The 18,920-nt window shown below is 41.5% G+C and overlaps 1 long non-coding RNA gene across 4 annotated transcripts; it reads left to right on the forward strand.

Annotated features, from left to right (window-relative positions):
• The first annotated feature begins 3,456 nt into the window (after window positions 1–3,456).
• On the forward strand, window positions 3,457–15,919 carry LOC135313167 (uncharacterized). 4 transcript variants are annotated; one of them, XR_010372787.1, is made up of 4 exons: window positions 3,457–3,686; window positions 5,744–5,981; window positions 6,512–6,734; window positions 10,795–15,919. It is a non-coding gene; the product is annotated as an uncharacterized LOC135313167 (long non-coding RNA). The 4 variants fall into 4 exon arrangements; XR_010372785.1 differs by having other exon boundaries at window positions 3,457–3,628; XR_010372786.1 differs by having other exon boundaries at window positions 3,457–3,628; window positions 5,744–5,968.
• The last annotated feature ends 3,001 nt before the right edge of the window (window positions 15,920–18,920 follow it).

An 18,920-nucleotide genomic window follows, 5' to 3' on the forward strand; every position in this document is an offset into this window, starting at 1 on the left:
TTTTCTCACAGTTTTTCAAGATGTCATTTGAGATGTATTTATGTTCAACTCATATGGCTTTCATCTGGCTTTCTCTTATATTATACATGTGGTTTTCTGTATATAAATATATATGTATGTATGTATGGTTTAGGGCTAGCAGTGCAGAGGTGCATTCCTGTGTTGCAAGTTTAAGAAAAATCAATAAAGTATTATTTAATGCATGTTAACTTCATTTTTAATACTATTTCTAAAGTAAATTGCAGAAAGCATATAACCATCCACCATGGAATAATAAATTGATATAGAATGTGTGGGGAAAAGGCAATAAGCCAGAATCATTAGAAAGCTCAGTGCACCACTCCAGCAACACAAAGCAGTCATAAACCCGAGGCTGGAATTGCACACAGTAAATGGTGTACACCAGTAAATCTGGCCCTAGTAATTTTATTGCAAATGACATACAAGCCAGAAAAACATTTAGATAATTGAAATTAACACTTTTAACAATGATCAGTAAAGCAGTCAATAATAATTAGGAGGTTCTTTCAAGCTCCCTGTAATAAATCTACCTTATTTCAAAATCTATTTTTCCCCAATATAAATGAGACAAAATAAAATAGACCCTCTTCTCCTTATGTGTGGAACATCTTTATTGGTAAGGTATCATACCAGCCCCTGGTTTGCCAGACACTTCAACTGTGCATAAAGTGAAAGCTTGTTATTTCGAACTTGGAAAAAAGCTAGATGGATATGGAAAAGATAATAAATGGGGTCTACCAGAAAAACACAACACAGTTTGTTTGGTTTTTTTTATTATTATTGTGGCTGTGCATATCAGGTCATGTGAACACAGGTCTTGGATAGATACAAATGCTGCTGCAAACTTTGAAGTCCTTTGGAGGATGTAACCACTAGTGTAAGGTTTTGGGTGGTTTTTCCAATACTCTTAAGAGAGAAAAGTTTTCTACTTCGTATTTAATCCGTACCATGTTTTTCAACATTCCTCTTAAAATACAACCATTTCCCTTCTTTCTAACTAAACTGATGAAAGAGAAGATTGAATCTGTCAGGTAATAAGTCAGCTTTTTGATGTTGGATCAGTTGTTTGAATCATTGTTTGACCATATTGTTGGTCACTGTCTGTCATTATGCTGCCTCCCACAGGCATCAAATGCAGAGCCTGCTATCCTACAGAGGCCAACCCAGGCGACAAGCCTTTAAAATGAGCCTGGGAAGAAGTCTGGGTGTCAGGGGGAACACTGCCTTGCAGGATGTTGTGCACGTGGCTGAAACTTCTCTCTGCGGATTAGAATCAAAACCCCAGCTGACCCCCTTTAAAAAAGGAGCTTCTTCAGGCAACAATTGCAGCTGGTCTGAAATCAGTTTTGCTACCTGGGTTCTGTGTGGTAATGTGGCCATCGCTTTCCAAGCTATCAATCTGAGCTCTTTCATGAATACCAAATTCATTTCAAAAAAATCAGATTCAATAAAACAATTTCTGTAGGGGAAGCAGCAGTGTTGGGAGAGCGACTGAAATATGGTTTTACATTAAATTCCTTTTCTGCCCGATGATAGGGGTGTTTCGGAAGTACTACTGCAACCATTTTAAAAATAAGACCTAATCCTCCAGACTTACATAAAACCTTTTCACTCTAGTAAAAGTGGATAGTTGTGTATGTATGAATGTCTGTGAGAGAGGGAATAAAGCATTATAGGTGGAAGCAGCGCAAAAGAGCAAGGCTCCATGGACTAAGGCTGAGCTGTTGGCCACCGGCCGTGGGGAAGGAGCGAGTGCTGCAGTGGGAGAGTTGTGCTGCTGCAGTTCTGGGATGCCAGCACCAGCCTTTCGGGTGCTGACACCATGGAGAAATTTGGCTGGAGTGTTTTTTTCTCCAGCCAGGTGGAGGAAGCGGGAGGCATGAGCTGCAGAGCATCAGCAGAAGCAATGTGCCTGGGAAGGCCATCAGCCCCTGTGGAGGGGCAGCCCATGACTTACGCTGCTTGGTTCCTGCTCTTGCTATACCCAGGGGACTGCTGAATTGAATGAAAGCAAAGTCTGGGGAAAAACAGGCAGCTTTTGAGAGCCCACCCTGACACTGGTGTTTGTGACAAATGCGAGCTACTGGAAGCTTGCAAATCATAAAGTCTTTTATACTGAGCTACAATAGGCCGTATAAAAGAAATAGGCCCCAAAACTGAACATATCAGTGCTGCCAGTGTTGTGCATATTTCTGTGCTCCTGTCTCCGTGGGGGATAATTAATTCAATTCCCTGGGGAGGCAAGCACATCTCAAAAAAAAAAAAAAAAGCCTCATTTCCTGAGGGCAGTTGCAAAAGCTGGCTTATTTTAGGAGGCTGGAGAAAAGAAGAAAGCATCAGGGCAATACACCGACAGAGGCATTGCCTGTAAGAAAGAATGGGCAGAGTTTTGTCCTCATGAATTTCAAGGCATGGCGACTTGAAGAGGCAACTAGAGGCTTAAAGTCCTTCTAAAGGAGGATGCCAGAGAGACAGACCTCTGTCTCCTTGCCAAAGAAAACCAATGGCTGTTGGATGAAACCTGAGGGCAAGTAAGAGATGCCTGGGACAAGTTATATTGACTAGGACTGAGCTGAGAAGAGGTCAAAGCTGTTGTGGCATTCATTTGTATGAATACAGAATGATCAATCATATAAACTTTTCAAGCTCTCCAATTTGCCTTCTGTAATTTTCCCCCATTTATGTTCAGACAGCAAATGTGTTTGAGTTTGGGTGACTTCCACTACAAGGCCTGGTTGGCTCTATGTTTGTGTCCCAAGAGCCTCCAGCCACCATGTGGGACTGAAACAAGCAAGAAATTGCAACCCAGGAGTTTCTTTGTAGTCTGCGCAATCTAGCCTTTTTACAGGTCTATGAATATAAAAGTTCCTGTATTGGCTGGGAGCAAAGGTCCATATAGTCTAGAGTCATGTCTCTGTCTGTGGCTTTTCTTCTGAGAACAAAAACATATCAGAAAGAGTGACAGACATAGCTTCCCTGACTTACCTCTCAGCGGACTGAGGGGGAAAGGACTTCTTGAGCCAGTGACTGCATCTGGACTAGGGTGTTTAATACCTGGGAGGAACATGGCCTCAAAAAAAAAGTGCGGTCTCTCTTTCCCTTTTTGAACCTATCTAGGAAGAACATTAGTTAGCCTTTTTTTCGTGTGTGCTGTTACTCTGTAGTGTAAAGAATAGTAGTTTGGGGTTTTGGGTTGAGGGTTTTTCTCCATTTTGGTTTCTTTAATTTTCTTTCAGGTCAGAACTACTCATTAGGACAAACCACATATTTCCAAATTTCATGAGAGGCAGCAATGCTTTTTAATTAATTGTGTAGTGTAACATGCTATTTTGGTCCTGGCTAAGGGAGAAACACCTAACAGATAGCTATGCCATATGCAAAATGCTTTAAAGAAATAACCGGGCTTTAACGAGTTCCCACCAAAATGTTCTTTTTCAGACTCTGAAAGGGCTGGGCCGAATGTTACAGAATGGCCACCCACAGCAGGTCCCTCTGCCCACGGCAGTGACTGGAGTCTGTCGCTTCTTCTTGTGAAACATTCAGGCAAGAGGTGAAGAAGGAAGCAACATCCTTGCAGGTGGGCTGGATGGACACGAACCTTCAGCAGGTACTCACACAACTCCTGCGGAGTTCAGATGACAAAGGTGACACACAGTCCAGGTCAGGTTGGTCGCTGGTCAGGCACCCACCATGTTCCTCTGCAGGTGTTTCTGAAGCAGTGCACAAATCGCCTCTCCCTTCACTTGTAAAAGTGCACTACCTTCCTTGGGTGGGGGGGGTAAATCTCCCTGTTGTACTTCTTTTTTGAAGTTGTTTCTGTCCTGCCTTTCTTCACCGTGAAAGTTTAGTCTGGTAAGATTTGTGGCTCCCCATCCCGCCCCCAATGCACGTGCATCTGATACAAATTTATTTCTTGATGCGGTTTGTTACTAATACATGGACAATGCTTTTTTAAAGATTATTTTGGCAGTTACATCTCCTTTTTCTGCCTATATTGTATCATTTAACAAATTGTGATTCCCTGAGAGTCATCTGATATTTAAGCATTCGAGAAATACTGTTTTGAAGTCTTTAGCTACAATTGAGGAATTATATCCATAAAACAATTGTGATTGATTAAGGCAGGCAAATAATATTGTTTCCATTGTGCTACGGCACCTATTCCAAACATTTCAGTTTGAATTATAATGGAAAGGGCATGCACAAAGTGCCTCAGTTACAATTATGCCTTTGAAGTAATAAAATATATATTAAAAGACAACAATGGATTTTGGTTGTCTGTGTTTTGGAGCATCTAATTTGATATATGTTAAGCTTAATTTCAGATGTAACAGGAACTTCTGGAAGTCTTAATGTAGAAGTTGTGGACTCTATTTGGAGCAGTACTTTTTTTTCCCTCTGAACAGTGTGCATATCACTCATTGGGTTCCAAAAGTGCTTCAAAGTTTTTCCTGCAAAGCTTGCAATTCAAGTCCATTACTAAAAGGTTTTGTTCATAAAAAAAAAGAAAAAAGCCTTTATTTTTATTGTCTGCACTCTGGATGCAGTTTATATTCTTGTATTTTTGGCAATGCTAGGAGCAGACCAGGAGCTATCATTCCAGAGACAGCTATCTGAAGCCTAGGCACAGTTATGGATTTTACGTTAACAGCCTATTTTGCAGAAATCCTTTACAGCTTATTAACAAAATATAGGTCCAATGGGTATCATGATACTGCTGCTTTTATTTATGTTTCTGTTATTTCAAAAATTGATTGTAACTCCACTTTAGTTGGTTTTCTCATCTGTTATAATATGCCATATTCGAGATGCTTCTTTCAGACAGCAATTCATGTTCAGAAGTTCTGGTCCAGGAAATCTGATCTTTCTTCCGTTCTGCCTGGTTTTCATTGAGTTTATCTGTAGTAATTGGTAACGCTGAGAATATTGCATTTGGTCTCCAGTTGTCTTACTGTCAGAAATCTTCAGTATTGTTCTGCTTTCCATAGTAGACAATTTGTTCTTGTATACTGCTCTAGGGTTTCCTTACAAAGAGGTTATTACCTCAGTAGAATACTTTTATAAATGTATTTATGAATTCAATTTTCTTAACGATAGCTGGTTCTACAATTAAAAAGCACGAATGATCCTGTTAAATATCACTTTATTAAAAAAACATTAGGAAAGGCCTGTTACTTTGCTGTGTTATAATTTCATCCCTATTTTCCCTGTAAGTTGTTCTAAATGTGATACCTCAGGATATAAATATTCAGCCATCCTCCCTTGCTGGTGCTGAAAGTCTTCTGGATCCTCTAATCCCAGAGCATACCAAACTCCTTACTGAATGTCTCTGCATCAAAATGATTGGTATCACTTCACAGACAGTACGCTAGCTTCAGACTGGCTTACAACAAAACTTTGTATCCTATGCACAACGGGTCAGAAATTGTTGGTACAGAGAGAACCTTTAACCTTACCAAAACATTGCATAGTCAAAACTCAGGTTTGTTTTTCCATCTACATACTTCTTTGTGTCTCCCCCTCCCCCCAAAATGTTCTATAGTACAGGAAGATTTCTCTCGGCAAATCCTTTTATTTTCTCTCTTTATATTTTAAGAGTCAGACAGAGAAAGGTAAAGCTGGGCAAGGGCTGTCTTCTTTTTGAATATTGTTTTTTACATATATACAACTAAAAACAGGAAAAGGAGTGTTTACTCTTGCCCCTCTTTTTTTTTTCCTTTAGATGGATCAACCTGCAGCAAACAAGTTATATTCCAGCTCATGAACAGCTTTCCAGGAAAAAAAAAGGATCAAATGAAGAGCTAACATCACAGATGTGGCTGCTGGATCTTCAAAGCTGTATTCATTTCACTTGCCTCTGACCATCTGAAAACTAAGCATTTAGTCAGTGTATGTGTTGAAGATGCCTGTAGTCACTGGAGAGAAACCAGTCCTTCCAGGAGGCAATGTGAGCTATTCTGGTATATATGGGAGGAATTTCTATCTGCCGGCCTTCTGCTTTTAGTGGAGTTGTACTTTCTTGTCTCTCCAGTAACATCGGACTTTACTGCCTTTCACACTGATACTCTGACACATCTCAGCTCATAGCCATTTGAGTACAGTGGGTTTTCTCATCACTCCCTCTGGAGGAGTCTGTTTTTCCCCATTGGCCATGGAGAATAGCCTTAGGCTATAAAAGAACATAAGCTACACATTGGACTTTAGGGCAGCTGAAAATAGATGAGGTAAATCCCACTCTTTGAAGTAGTAGTGATAAGCCCAATGAGATTATCCATCCAACTAGCAGTACATATGCCCGGGTAAGCAGCCAGGACAATGTGCTGAGGGAGGAAAGTGTCCCGCTAGCCGGGGGAATGCAGAGAATGGGGTGCCTCAGCCCCACTCCAAAAAGGTGGCTTGGTGCCTGTCACTGGGGCAGAGGAAGTGACATGCCTTTTGCAGATTTCATAGTCAAGGACTTAGGGAAAAACTAGTTTTTTCTTTCTTGCAGACAACCTCAAAACCAAAAATTTAAAGGAGAAGATGCCAAATATCCGGTGGTCAGCACCAGCGATGGGAGCCCCCAGTTCAGATCTTCCCTCTTCTGCAGTGCTGCTGGGAACTCTCTGTCCCTTCTTCTGAGGCTACTCCACTTCACCAAAACCCCTTGCGTGCTCATTGCTGGCAGGGGTTGCAACAAGGGCTCTGAAAGGAATGCTTTTACATTTGTGGCTGTAAGTGATTTTCGCTCCCATACTCCTCCTCTCAGGTACCATTCAGTGCAAAATGGTGTAGACGATGAACCCATAGTTTGTTTTCTGAAACAAATAAGCACTTCAGAGAGCAATCTACTGTTTTGTGCAGAAGAAGGGCAGCATTAAAAACAGACAATCAGTAAGGATAAGAGGAAAATCTACTGTTTGTAGAGAAAAAGAATGCTTTATAGCCCTAATCTGTTACTAAAGGTTCCCATTCATCCTTGGCAATGAGATCAATTTATGCTCAAAATTTAGTCCTATATGTGTGAATTGGAAGTGATCTTATTAGTGTTTTACTACATCAGGTCTGATAAACTCCCCTATCTATTTCAGTTAAGTTTCTATTGATCCACTTAGGAGATCAATTTGGCTTTCATTATTTTTTTGGGGGGCGATTTCATTTGTCTCAGACTGAAGTTAGGAAAAGAGTGTAATTTAGTAATCGGGGCCTCTGTGTGTGTGTGTGCACTCTCTCATGTGTGCACAGAGACACACACATGCATGTACGTATTTATATAGCAAAGCTTCCTGTATGATACTTTGAATTTGCCCTCCTGGTTCTTCAGTTTCTGATACTGTAGTTGGATCAGACTTCAGTGGCTGAACTGCAATATAGCTATAGAAAGAAAAAGTTAATCGGTAACAGAGAGTTTTCTAAGTTCAGCTGCAGTCAAAGCTCCATCTCTGCAAGTCAGAAAGGGCAGTACAAGTGAAAGGTTTCATGTTTCTAAAGGAGAGTGGAGGGTGGCTGGAGAAGGTGACAGATAGGTGTAATGTCTAAATCCTGGATAAATGTCAACTGCAAATAAAGTCATTGCTGTCAGGAAGGAGGATGATTTCTCCTTTTCTTTACAAAAATGATCAGAGGGCTAGAGCACCTCTTCTGTGAAGAAAGGCTGAGAGTGTTGGGGTCGTTCAGCCTGGAGAAGAGAAGGCTGTGGGGAGGTCTCATTGCAGTCTTTCAGTACTTAAAGGGGGCTTGTAAGAAAGACGGGGACAGACTTTTTAGCAGTGCCTGTTGTGATAGGACAAGGGGTAATGATTTTTAAACTAAAAGAGGGTAGATTCAGCCTATATATACGGAAAAAATTTATTACGATGAGGGTGATGAAACACTGGCACAGGTTGCCCAGAGGGGTGGTAGATGACCCATCCCTGGAAACATTCACGGTCAGGTTGGAGGGGGCGCTCAGCAGCCTGATGTGGTTGAAGATGTCCCTGTTCAGTGCAGGGGGATTGGACTAAGTGACCTTTACAGAGCCCTTCCAACCCCAACCATTCTATGATTCTGTGATTCTATTATTTTTGTCATGTATGTTAGACAATGCCCATAAGTGGAGGGGAACAGGGAGGGAAAGGCTGTGGGAAAAACTCCTTTCTCCAAAGTATCTGCCAGTAGTTTTTGGCCTGCCTTACACTAGTGAAAACAGAAATGGTTCCTGAAGGCGCAGAATAGAGAAAAGATCTTGGCCCTTATGAGGGTTCATGTCTTGCACTCATATAGGGTAAATACTCTCCATTTCCCATCACCAATGCATGGATCAGGACTGTGCCTCTTGTGGCTGCCAATATCAGGAAAAAAAAGTTGTACAGGCAAAAGACTGCTTTTTAGTACTGCCATGGCAACTAGGCATCACCGCATTTCTCTGAAGTGCATGAAGTTGAAGTCATCGAATAATCACAAAAAGAGGTGTGAGAAAGACCGTAAGAAGCACCCCTGCTGCGTTATTTTTCTCTGTAGAGATGTCATAGACTAGTTCAGTTTATTTATAGCTATATTAGCATAAATTCGGCTTCAATTTTTCAAAAGCTATTTTACTATAAGACTGTTCTGTGTCTTTACCATTGCTGTTTACACTCCATAGTCAGATGAAGTTATTAACAGACAGCCCATAGATTCAAGTCATTGAACTGAGTGCCTCAGAGAAAAGAGTAACTCAAATACTATATTGAAAACATAAAAAACAATTCCAAACTGAGAGACAGACCTCTTGACCAGAGATCTGAACACTTTGAGTCACCTAGCAAAGACAACTGGCACTCTCCATGCACTGTCTTGCTTTGTGAAGTAAAAAGTGTGAACATATGTCATGGTTTCCACTAAGGCAAAAGACAACCTGTGGGAATGGTGGATCTGACCCAATGTGCAAGACCCTCAAAGGTTTCTAAGTGACTCAGGAGGTCAGTGCAGTCCCTGTGGTCAGATCTCAACATTTCCATGGTTGCAAATATCCTGTCTGTGCAGTACAGCTGACCTAATATTATTGTCCTATTTCTAAGAGGCAGCAGATGTTACAGTCTTGCAAGTTGTCTTCTCGTCAGAGGGAAGTTGGGAATATAAAGGCCAGAGTTTCCCTGTGAAACAAACTTGTTTATTGCTACAATCACCACTGCAAACCTTGTAAAACAGCATACAGAAACCTCCTTTTTCAGAAGAGCCTTACGCTGACGCAGATGCTACATTTTTTGGAAACTACAAATTCACCCCGATATATGCCAATAGACAAAGAGTCTAAAGAAGAGCATAAAATACCTTGCTTTTCCAACACTGTCATTCCACTTGGACAGATCCTTAGTAGCAGACCTGTGCGCAGTCAGTACCACTGCATGGACCATCTGTGGATTCACAGGGAGTAGGAGACCTCCTACTCCCGTAGGAGTGGGATCCATGGGTGAGGGATCTAGCAGTTCCACCTCGTGATGCCCTACAAAATCATGCTTGGATGAGCCTGAACTGTTGAAATATCCTGAAGTTGAGAGCTCTTTAAAACATGTAATTAAGCCTGCCTTCCTTTTTAAAATATTGCCCTTTATAGTGCAAACTTCTTTTAAACTCCTAATCTCCAAAAAAACCTTTCAAGTCAAAACACTGGGGTACCTTATTACTAGTTTCTCATCATTTCCATTGATTAAAATACTAATAATAGTGATTAACTGTACCACTTTGTATATTTCCTTTCTGATGGTACGGCAATTTCTTCACCATATGCATGCTATTCAGCTGGTTCCTCTTACAATACTTACTCAGATTTGCTGAAAGATGTGCAATTTGCAAATGTAGTCCCCAGCTGAGTAGTCCGTCCCTAGTTAGCAAACTACTTCTGCCACCTATAAATAGGTATGTGCTTAAGTGCTTTTCCAGGTGTGACTTAGACACACAATATTGAACAGACTGTGAGCCTAGTGGAAGGCAAAACATTTTAACATGCTGTACAGTAAGCTACCACTTATCTCTCTTGCGTGTAACCTTTTTTTCTGAGGGCAGAATTTTTGTTTAGCATAAGTGACAAACCATGTTAATAACAAGCAAAAGAATAATGTTTCCGTCTTGCACTGCTGCTACATTTAAACTTTGCAAAATTGGCTTCTCAGTTATCAAAAAAAAAAAAAAAAGCACAGATTAGGAAGCGGGAAGGGAAGAAAGAACCATTGGAGGACTATGCAGAGATAAGTCACACAGCTGCTGTGAAAGAAGAACTTCCTTGCTAGAAAGTCAAATTAAAAAAAAAAAAAAAAAAGAAAGAAAATCAATGGAATCAATTCCAAAAGCCATCTGGTCCCTATATGGGAGGAATTAGAGTATAAATGCAACTATATCTCCCTCAACCTTTCATCTCTGGGAAAGGTGAAATTTTAAGCCATGATATCCTCCATTACTCATCTCATTAGTCATCTTACTATTATAATTGGTATTGCTAGGCTAGATGCCTGCATCCCAGCTTTTAACCTGCCCCAGGTGAATAGGGAGTGGAATTAATCAGTTCTCTCAGGGCTGGCTGTCCCTCTGCGAAATGTTATCAAAAATCCAAGCACATTTTGTGAGAGGGGGAAGGATGTTGTTCTGGAAGACTTCTTTCAATGTCAGTGCATTTTATAAATGGGCCACAGGAACTGGACATTTTCCTAGTTATGATTATGAAATAATTTACCATCTCAAATGGCAGAGGAATTCAGCTCAGGATTAATACTGCCCTGGTTTCCTCCCTTTCTTTATACCTTTGCCTGTTGATTTGCACGTTGCTCCATTTCTTTGCAGGACTTCCAGATTTGCAGACCAGAATCACAGAAAAAATTGGTTTGGAAGAGACCTCTACAGATTGTTTGGTCCAGCCTTCTTACCTAAGCTGGGCAACTTCTCTGGTGGACTAGGCTGCTCAGCGCTATGCCCAGTGGAGTTTTGAATGCCTCCAAGGACAGAGATGGCACAGCCTTTCTGGGCAGCCTCCTCCAGTGTTTGACCACCATCATGGTGAAATTCTGTTCCTTGGTGCAACTGATGTCTTTTGCCTCTTGTCCTTTCACTGTTCTTCCTCCAGGAAGTGTCTGGCTTTCTCCTCCATAAAAGCACCCACTGGACAGCTGAGGACGTCTTGCCTTCTCCACACTGAGTGGCTCCTTCAGCTTCTCCTCACAGACCCCCAACCATTTTCGTAGCCATTTGCTGGACTTGCTCCAGTGTGTCCATGTCCTGCTGGTGTAGGGTAGCCCAAAAGTTGTCACGCTACTCCAGATGTGGTCTCAGAAGTGCTAAAAAGAGAACAATCACTTCCTTGAGTTGCTGCCTTCAGTCTCACCAGTACAGCCTAGTTTGTGGTCAACCTTCATCACCACAAAAGCATGCTGATAACTCATTGAAAGAGCAGTGAAGACTTTAGACATAAATTGGAACTACTGGAGAGGAAGAAATATAATGCGAATGAAGGAATATTTTCCAATACAACATCCTAATTTCAGTTGTCTGCAACTGTTTGAAGCTTCTACTTTAAGACGAAACCTTGGAATAATCACAAAGATTAACTTTAGACACTAACTATAGATTTCTACACTTAGGGAATATTTCTGGTGACGGAGTTCAGAATAAGCAAGCAACTCCACCTACAGGCTTGAGATACAATACAGAGGGGCATTTGAAACTTTTGAGGTGAATCACTGTCTTTGGGCTCACTTCTTCATTATATTTGCAGACAAAACTTTGTTTTGTCTGTAATGAAGTTAAATGTAAGATTCATCACACCCATCCACACCTTCAGCTATCTTACGTGAAACTGGCTATGTATTTTCTTGAAAATGTGTGTTTTGATTCTGTCTCTCCTCCAAGGCACTACAATGTTTCCTCCAAGTCCTTTCCACTACAGTCCTTTCCTCTACAGAGTAGATATTCATGAGAAAAGGTAAATTTAGCCTTAAATCAGATATTTTTCTGTCTTACAAGTCTAACTCTACAGATGACACTTTAAGAGGAAAAACAAAGGGAAGGAAGGGGCAGGATGCATTTAACATTTGCCCAAGTATGTTAGAAATGTGGGAATCATCTGATTGCTATCACAGGCAACTGTACTATTGATGTCTGGGTTAGAAGGGTCTACAAAACATCTATTCCACTTGTCACCAGCCTCCACAGGTCGCAAATCACTCTGATACCCAATAATCAACATAAGACTTGTGGTAAGTGAATCACAGGTGAAAATAATAATGAACCACAGGAAGTGGCATGGAGAGAAGCCAGAGAGAAAACCAGAGAAGGACTGAGATTAGGTCCTATGTATATATATGTGTATGCATATGTACACAAACACCAGTGACCTATGTCCCTGTGGCACAGCATTTTGCCAGGTAGAATGGCCAGCTGACCCTGGGGATCATTTTGTACTCCACACAATAGAAAGCTAAAGCCCCCAACTTTTTGTCTTTGCCAAGCCAACAGGATATAAAAATCTGTCTAGACATGAAATCTAGCTTACAGGCTGATACGGAGTGTCTAAGTAGGACAGGGAACTGGGGACATTAGACATTATTGCCACTAAGAGTCTGTGAACCTTTAGGCAGTGTTTGCAGCGCTCCAGGGAAAAGCAAACCTCTCCCCCTGTGTGGCATGACACCACACATGCCAGGGAATGTAGCCAGCAAATAAGAGGATTCAGAAGGCAGAAATAGCAACCCAGGCCCTATCAGACTCAGGATAATAGTAAAATAAAATCCTACTTGTATGATTTGGCATGTATAAGTGATCTTCTAAAAAAACCCCAGGTGCTACTGCTAATGGAATAGTTAAGACAAGTTTGGATCTTACAACCAAAAGAGTAGTTTCATTTGTAAATACGGCTGTCAGCACCACCACCCTGTGCCCAGCTATAAGGCATATTTTTCCATCTCTTGAATTTTTTGCTTGTTTAAGGGTTTTTTTCTCACATAGACATGTTTATATATACAAATCGTGAATAGTGTTTATGGAAAAATATTGGTCAGGAACAATTAATTACTTTTACCCCCAGGCACTACTATAATGATCAAACCCAGCTCCAGGGTTAGAGAAATGTAGACCTTAAACTCCTGGTGCTCCTAAGCAAGAAAAAGTATATATTTTATCACCAGTTGTTGAAATTTATGGCATTGAAATAAAGGCCTAGCTAAAGCTGACTCAGCAAAATGTACTTGTGGCGTGGGCAGAAGAATGCGTAAGTTATTTTTGAGGGGGAGAGCATGCCATCTAAATTAATACAAAGGAATTGCCTCATAAGTCATCTCTACAGTTGCGCCACACTAGACTAGTGAGAAGACCAGAGTTCAACGCTATACTCATTCTGCAGATGTAGTACCGATTCATCTGGTTTGGATCTTCATGTCGTTTCACACAGGCGAGTTGTAGTGACGCTTGGATTAAGAAAAGAAGTACACTACCTAGACCATTTAAACCCACCATTAAATCCAAGCTTACTCTTCAAGGAGCCTACTTCCCATACTAAGAGGCTGTACAGTGTTGCTGATGACTCCAGTGAAAATTCTGAAACATAGTACATTCCACCAAAAGAGAAAGAAATACAAGAACACATATGAGCAGGCAACACTGCCTGCTATTAGTGTATTTTCCCTCTACCTATAGGGAAACAAAAGCAGTTACATTTTAAAGCGTATTCTCACCCTGAGTGTTGCATTGTATAGACTTGCATTTCAAACTTACTATGAGCTCTCTGAACAAGTCAATACTGGACAATAGAGCTATTGGAAAACAGACATTTCTTTTCACAGTCCTGGGGTATTTGGAAACCCTGGTGCTTTGGATTTTTTTGTTGGGTTTTATTTTCATTTTTAGGGAAAAGAGGAGTATGTGTGTGAAACAATGAAAAAACTAGGGAAAACTAAAAAAAACTCCTTGAGAAATTCATGGACCCCCCTTAACTGTGACAGCCTGCAAGGGGGATCTGCTTCTGGGCTTTGAATTATGGAATAACTGCTGGGCTCTTGAGAGCAAAGATGCTTCCAGGACAGACCCTGGGTTCCAGAGGAATCCAGTCATATTTCTCAGGGCCCCCTCACCAAAGTCAGCATGTTTCTATTTATTATTTTGTGTTTGAGGAACCTGATGCATTTCAATGAAAACTTATTTTGCTGGAAACTTTCTGGCTCTCTCTGTTTGGGGTATTCTGTCGCATAAGCTTTCGCATATATTAAGACACTTCTCTGGTCTGGCTTTGCTCCAGCAAGGCATGGCCTTGTTCCAGTCTGCTGTTAATGATAGTACAGCAGTGACAAATACCAGTCTGCTCATTACTGTGCAGAAGAAATAAACTGCACAAAATAGTCTATTTAACAATAGGGAAAATGTAAACTTGACGAGGTTTAGAAGCAGACTAAATATAGTCAGGCACTGACAACTGTAAGAAGCATAATGTAATCACATGTTCATGCTTTTATTGAGCACAAAGTTCATTTGAGAAAGAAAAGTGGAGAATGCTTCACTCGTAAGTGGTATTGCTTGTAAGGAGATAGATGATTTCTCCAGAGGGTTGCTTGATGAGGGATTGATATTTTGTTCTCTCAGTTTTATTTTATTTTTTTAGAATGGAAAGTCTTGCTGTTACAAATTATAACCTTCCTTTCCAAAGCACATGTATCATTCTTTCTGATAGGTATTCAAGGTTTCAGCACTTTGTGACAACACTTTGAAAACTAAGAAAATGCCCTTTAGCTCCCAGCATATCTATTTTGAAATTCATTGCTTGCACTGTTTGTGTGCTGACTGTAACACTACCAGAACAGAATCGAGATGCTGATGACACGCTTGAGCAAAAGGAAATCATATAACCCAGGATACTCAGTACAGTACAGCCTTGGAAATGACTGAAGTGCACCAGAGAAAGCAACAAGCTGTAGCTCCTTTTTAGAAATGGCTTGCTTTTGAGGCTCCTTTTCTCAAAGGATTGAGCTGCCAGAAGGCCAGGAAGAGCATTGTTACAAGTCAAAAAAAGAAAACATCGCTACAACACCTCCAAAAATTGGACTAATTCCTGTGTGCTATTCTGTTGGCTAGTCTCATAACAAAAGTTTGAAGATGGTACTTAAATACTCTAAGAAGTGCAGAAAAGGGCAAAGAGTGTACTGCAGGGAATTAAATTAATGTGTTATGGATGAGAAGAGGTTTGGAGAATACAATATCTCCAGGCCTAGAAAGAAGGTGACAAAAGGGGATCTAATTGCATTATGTAGTCCCTAAGGAGCTCCATGTAATAATGTATGACAGAATGTGTTTACACTTGAAGGGAAGAGATAAATAATCCATAGACCTTGTTTGAAAGGAAGTAATGGAAAGTTCAGACTATCCATGAGATCCCTAGTGTTTCTCCCAGAAGGCTCTTGGCAGCATAAAAACAGGCTGACAGATGAACCAATTATACCAGGAAATATTTGTGTGTGTATATATATGTGTATATACACACACATATAGAATCATAGAATGGTTTGGGTTAGAAGGGATCTGTAAAGGTCACTTAGTCCAATCCCCCTGCACTGAACAGGGACATCTTCAACCACATCAGGTTGCTGAGCGCCCCCTCCAACCTGACCGTGAATGCTTCCAGGGATGGGTCATCTACCACCCCTCTGGGCAACCTGTGCCAGTGTTTCACCACCCTCATTATAATAAATTTCTTCCTTATGTCCCATGTAAATCTACCTTCTTTTAGTTTAAAACCATTGCCCCTCGTGCTATTGTAACAGGCCCTACTAAAAAGTACGCATATTTCAAAGATGAGATGTATTAGAGGACCAGAGATGAAAAGCATTTGTTAATCTATTATAACTAATACACATGTACAGGTATTTCTGCCTACTTTTTAACTGACTTTTTTTTTTACTTCTATTGAGCCTGTGCATGTCTTCCCTTCTTCCCCTTTAATTTTCTTAACCAAGGAAAAGGGCATAGGGGATGATTGCCCTTTCCACATGACATGAGATTTCATGACCTGGTGCTACCTAAGCCCTCTTTCTGTTCTGGTGCCTCAGAAATGCTGTGGGACTGTGACAGAGAGGTGGGCCTTTCTGCCTCTGGGGAGAGGAACTTTGTGCCATGGCCCCAAAAAGTCTCAAGAGGAAGGTCATTGTTGCTTGGAGCAGGAAGGGATACCTCCTGGTCAATGGCAATGGCCTTCTTCATAGCAAGTGAGTGTATCTATCTGTGCTATTTTTCCAGTGCTCCCAGGTGAAGGTCAATGCCCAGGGCTGAATTAAATGGGGAAGTCTATGGGGACAAACCAGACTGGTCCTTTTGGGGCCAGTCCCTCTGCACAGAGGCAGATATCAGCTGAGCTTTAAAGGCACGTTTGCCTGAGTAACGATTAAGGGCCTCAGGACCGATAGAGGTTTTGTTATGTGCTTTTTTCCTTTATTCTGCCCAGGAGGGAAAAAAAACCCAAACATGTGGCAAAGTTGCTGTATGAAGGAGAATTACAGAGCCAAGACAGACCGTGACAGTGGGGTCACATCACTGCAAACTACACGTTTTTTTCAAAGTGTAGACACATTGCTGTTGTAATTATGTTCAGCTGCAACAACGACATATGCTTACAGAAGAGATAACGATGATTGCTGCAGGCAAAGCAGTAACACAGTTGAGATTTTTCCACTGTAAGGTTACCCTTTGTACGTACTGGTGTATCCCCAAAGTCCATCTGAACCCAGGTGACCCACCAGTATAGTGTGTTTCAGGCAAACCAATTCCTGTAGCCAGAGGCACACAAGGAGTGAGTGCACTTGACGTGGCATTTGCCTGCGTTTGCCTTCAACCTTAAGTCACCTTTTAAGCATAAGCCAGGTGAACCTGCGCACTGCAGCTGCGATGCCTGCCCCTCCATGAAGCACAGCAAAGGTCCTCAACAGACTTGAGCCGCCCAGGCTATGCTACGGTGCCGTGCTTGCCCAGCTGCTCTGGTGGCCAACCTCCAGTGGCTCAGAACTCTCACTGCTTGTGAGACTTGTGTTTCAGCAACACTTTTCATCAAGAATCTCAAAATACTTGACTGGTGTTAGTAAGATAGTACTTGTCAGCCTTCCCTGAGGGCTTATTGGGATAGGAGAGGCAGAATAACAATACAACCAGAGAGCATTGGTATTCTTCCTTGAATGTTTTCCTAGGATAGTTTAAGATGACACCTGTGGCATGGTAACTCAGCTTATGCAGACCTCTGTCCTCCCAAAGCAATAGGAATTTACCAGTCAACACTCCTCCTCAGGTTTGGCTTGTATGTTGTAGATTGCTGTGAACAATGGGGAGATACACAGGGAAGAAGAACAGGGAAAGGTTGCTGCCTAGTTATCTGAGTATCTCATATTTAGAAGTTGCACATCCATAGGACTCCATTATAGGCATTCTGTGTATTGATCACATTTAGCAAAATGAAAATGTTTGTGCAGAGGTGTTTGTGTTAGCAAATTCATTCCAATGTTATTACCTATTTTGAACTACGCAGGCTCTTTGAGATATCTTGGTTCTACAGCTGAATTCTCTGTGCTAATGGGCAATCTATTTTTTTCTCTTTAAGAGGTTTAATTGGGCCAAGCAGTAGAAATGACCTTGTCAGAACAATGAGTTGTTCTCAAATATCTTGAGAAACGCACAGAGTACACTGCTAACTGTTGCATTTCATTAGATAGTGCATCTAAATCTGGAAAGCTCAGAACTTGTTGGCTGTGAATCCTAGAGGAGAGCTCATCTTATGCTTCCTGATTGTATAATACCAGCAGGCATTATAATGTCAGAAAATTAACTTTCCACCGCAAAGCTTTAAATGTTGCTTTCGACTATATAGCAAAAGAAACTATATAATCTGTTGCTGGTGTCCCTTTCCACTGAGCAGCTCCTGTTCCTCAGAACTGTCACTACCAAATATTGCTGTGCTAAACGAAGAAGAACCCAGTGCCTAGCCAGCAGTCCACTGATGGAGCTTGAAGGGTGGCACAGGTACTGTGCATTAGGTGGGTCACTGCCAGGTTATGGATTTGTTTGGCAAAATGGGAAGCTTTCTAGGGGACTTCTCATACTTTTGGGTGTTAAATCTGAGTTGATGCACTGATTGATGGTGGTTGGCAATGAGGCGATTTTTCTGAGTACAAAAAGGAAGGACTGGGTCTCACTCTGAAAACACAATTCTCACATGCATAAGGTGTGCTTTATCCCTGATAACATGTTCTGGAGGTGAAAACCATCCCTGTTTAAATGCTGAAATCTTCAGATACTGCCTTTTTGAAAAAGTGTAGGTAACTAAAGTGTCTGAGCACGTGCGGAGTAGAAGCACAACAAAAACAAGGGTGTGTTTAATGTTCTTCTGGGAAGTGTATTCCTGACATCAATTTTATGCCTTTATGTTTGATCTCTACACAGTAGAGATCTACACGCTAATGAGCAGAAACTTGGCATGGGAAAGGTCAACAAGATGCCTAGAACCAAACTGATAGGAATGCCTGCTCACCATGGCAAGGCCCAAGTCCCTGCACATACCTGCTCTGACAGGACCTTCTCTACCCCAGTGCCCCTGGCTGCGTTGAGAGACCCCAAAGTGGGGGATGACTTCCAACAGTTCTGGTGGATGCAGTAACCATTGGAGGGGATTTGTTTGGAGTGTCCGATAGCTAAGTCACTCCCAGTGTGTTAGCAGGCTGTCTACTGGGATATTCTTGTTGTCTATGATGGCCATAGAAATGAGCAGAGAGAACACCTGAAAGGACATAGCCTAGTATCCGTCATAGCCTCTGTCCTGCAGGCAGCTACGTCCTCCTGCCTGCCCCCTGCCCTTAATTCCCCCTGGGTCCCTGAGCCAGAACACACTAACTCCCTCACACATTTTTGTAAGACAGCATAGCTGAAAAACACACTAGAGCATATGTTTGAAA

Source organism: Phalacrocorax carbo, chromosome 4 (assembly GCF_963921805.1).
Source record: "Phalacrocorax carbo chromosome 4, bPhaCar2.1, whole genome shotgun sequence".
Taxonomy (NCBI): domain Eukaryota; kingdom Metazoa; phylum Chordata; class Aves; order Suliformes; family Phalacrocoracidae; genus Phalacrocorax; species Phalacrocorax carbo.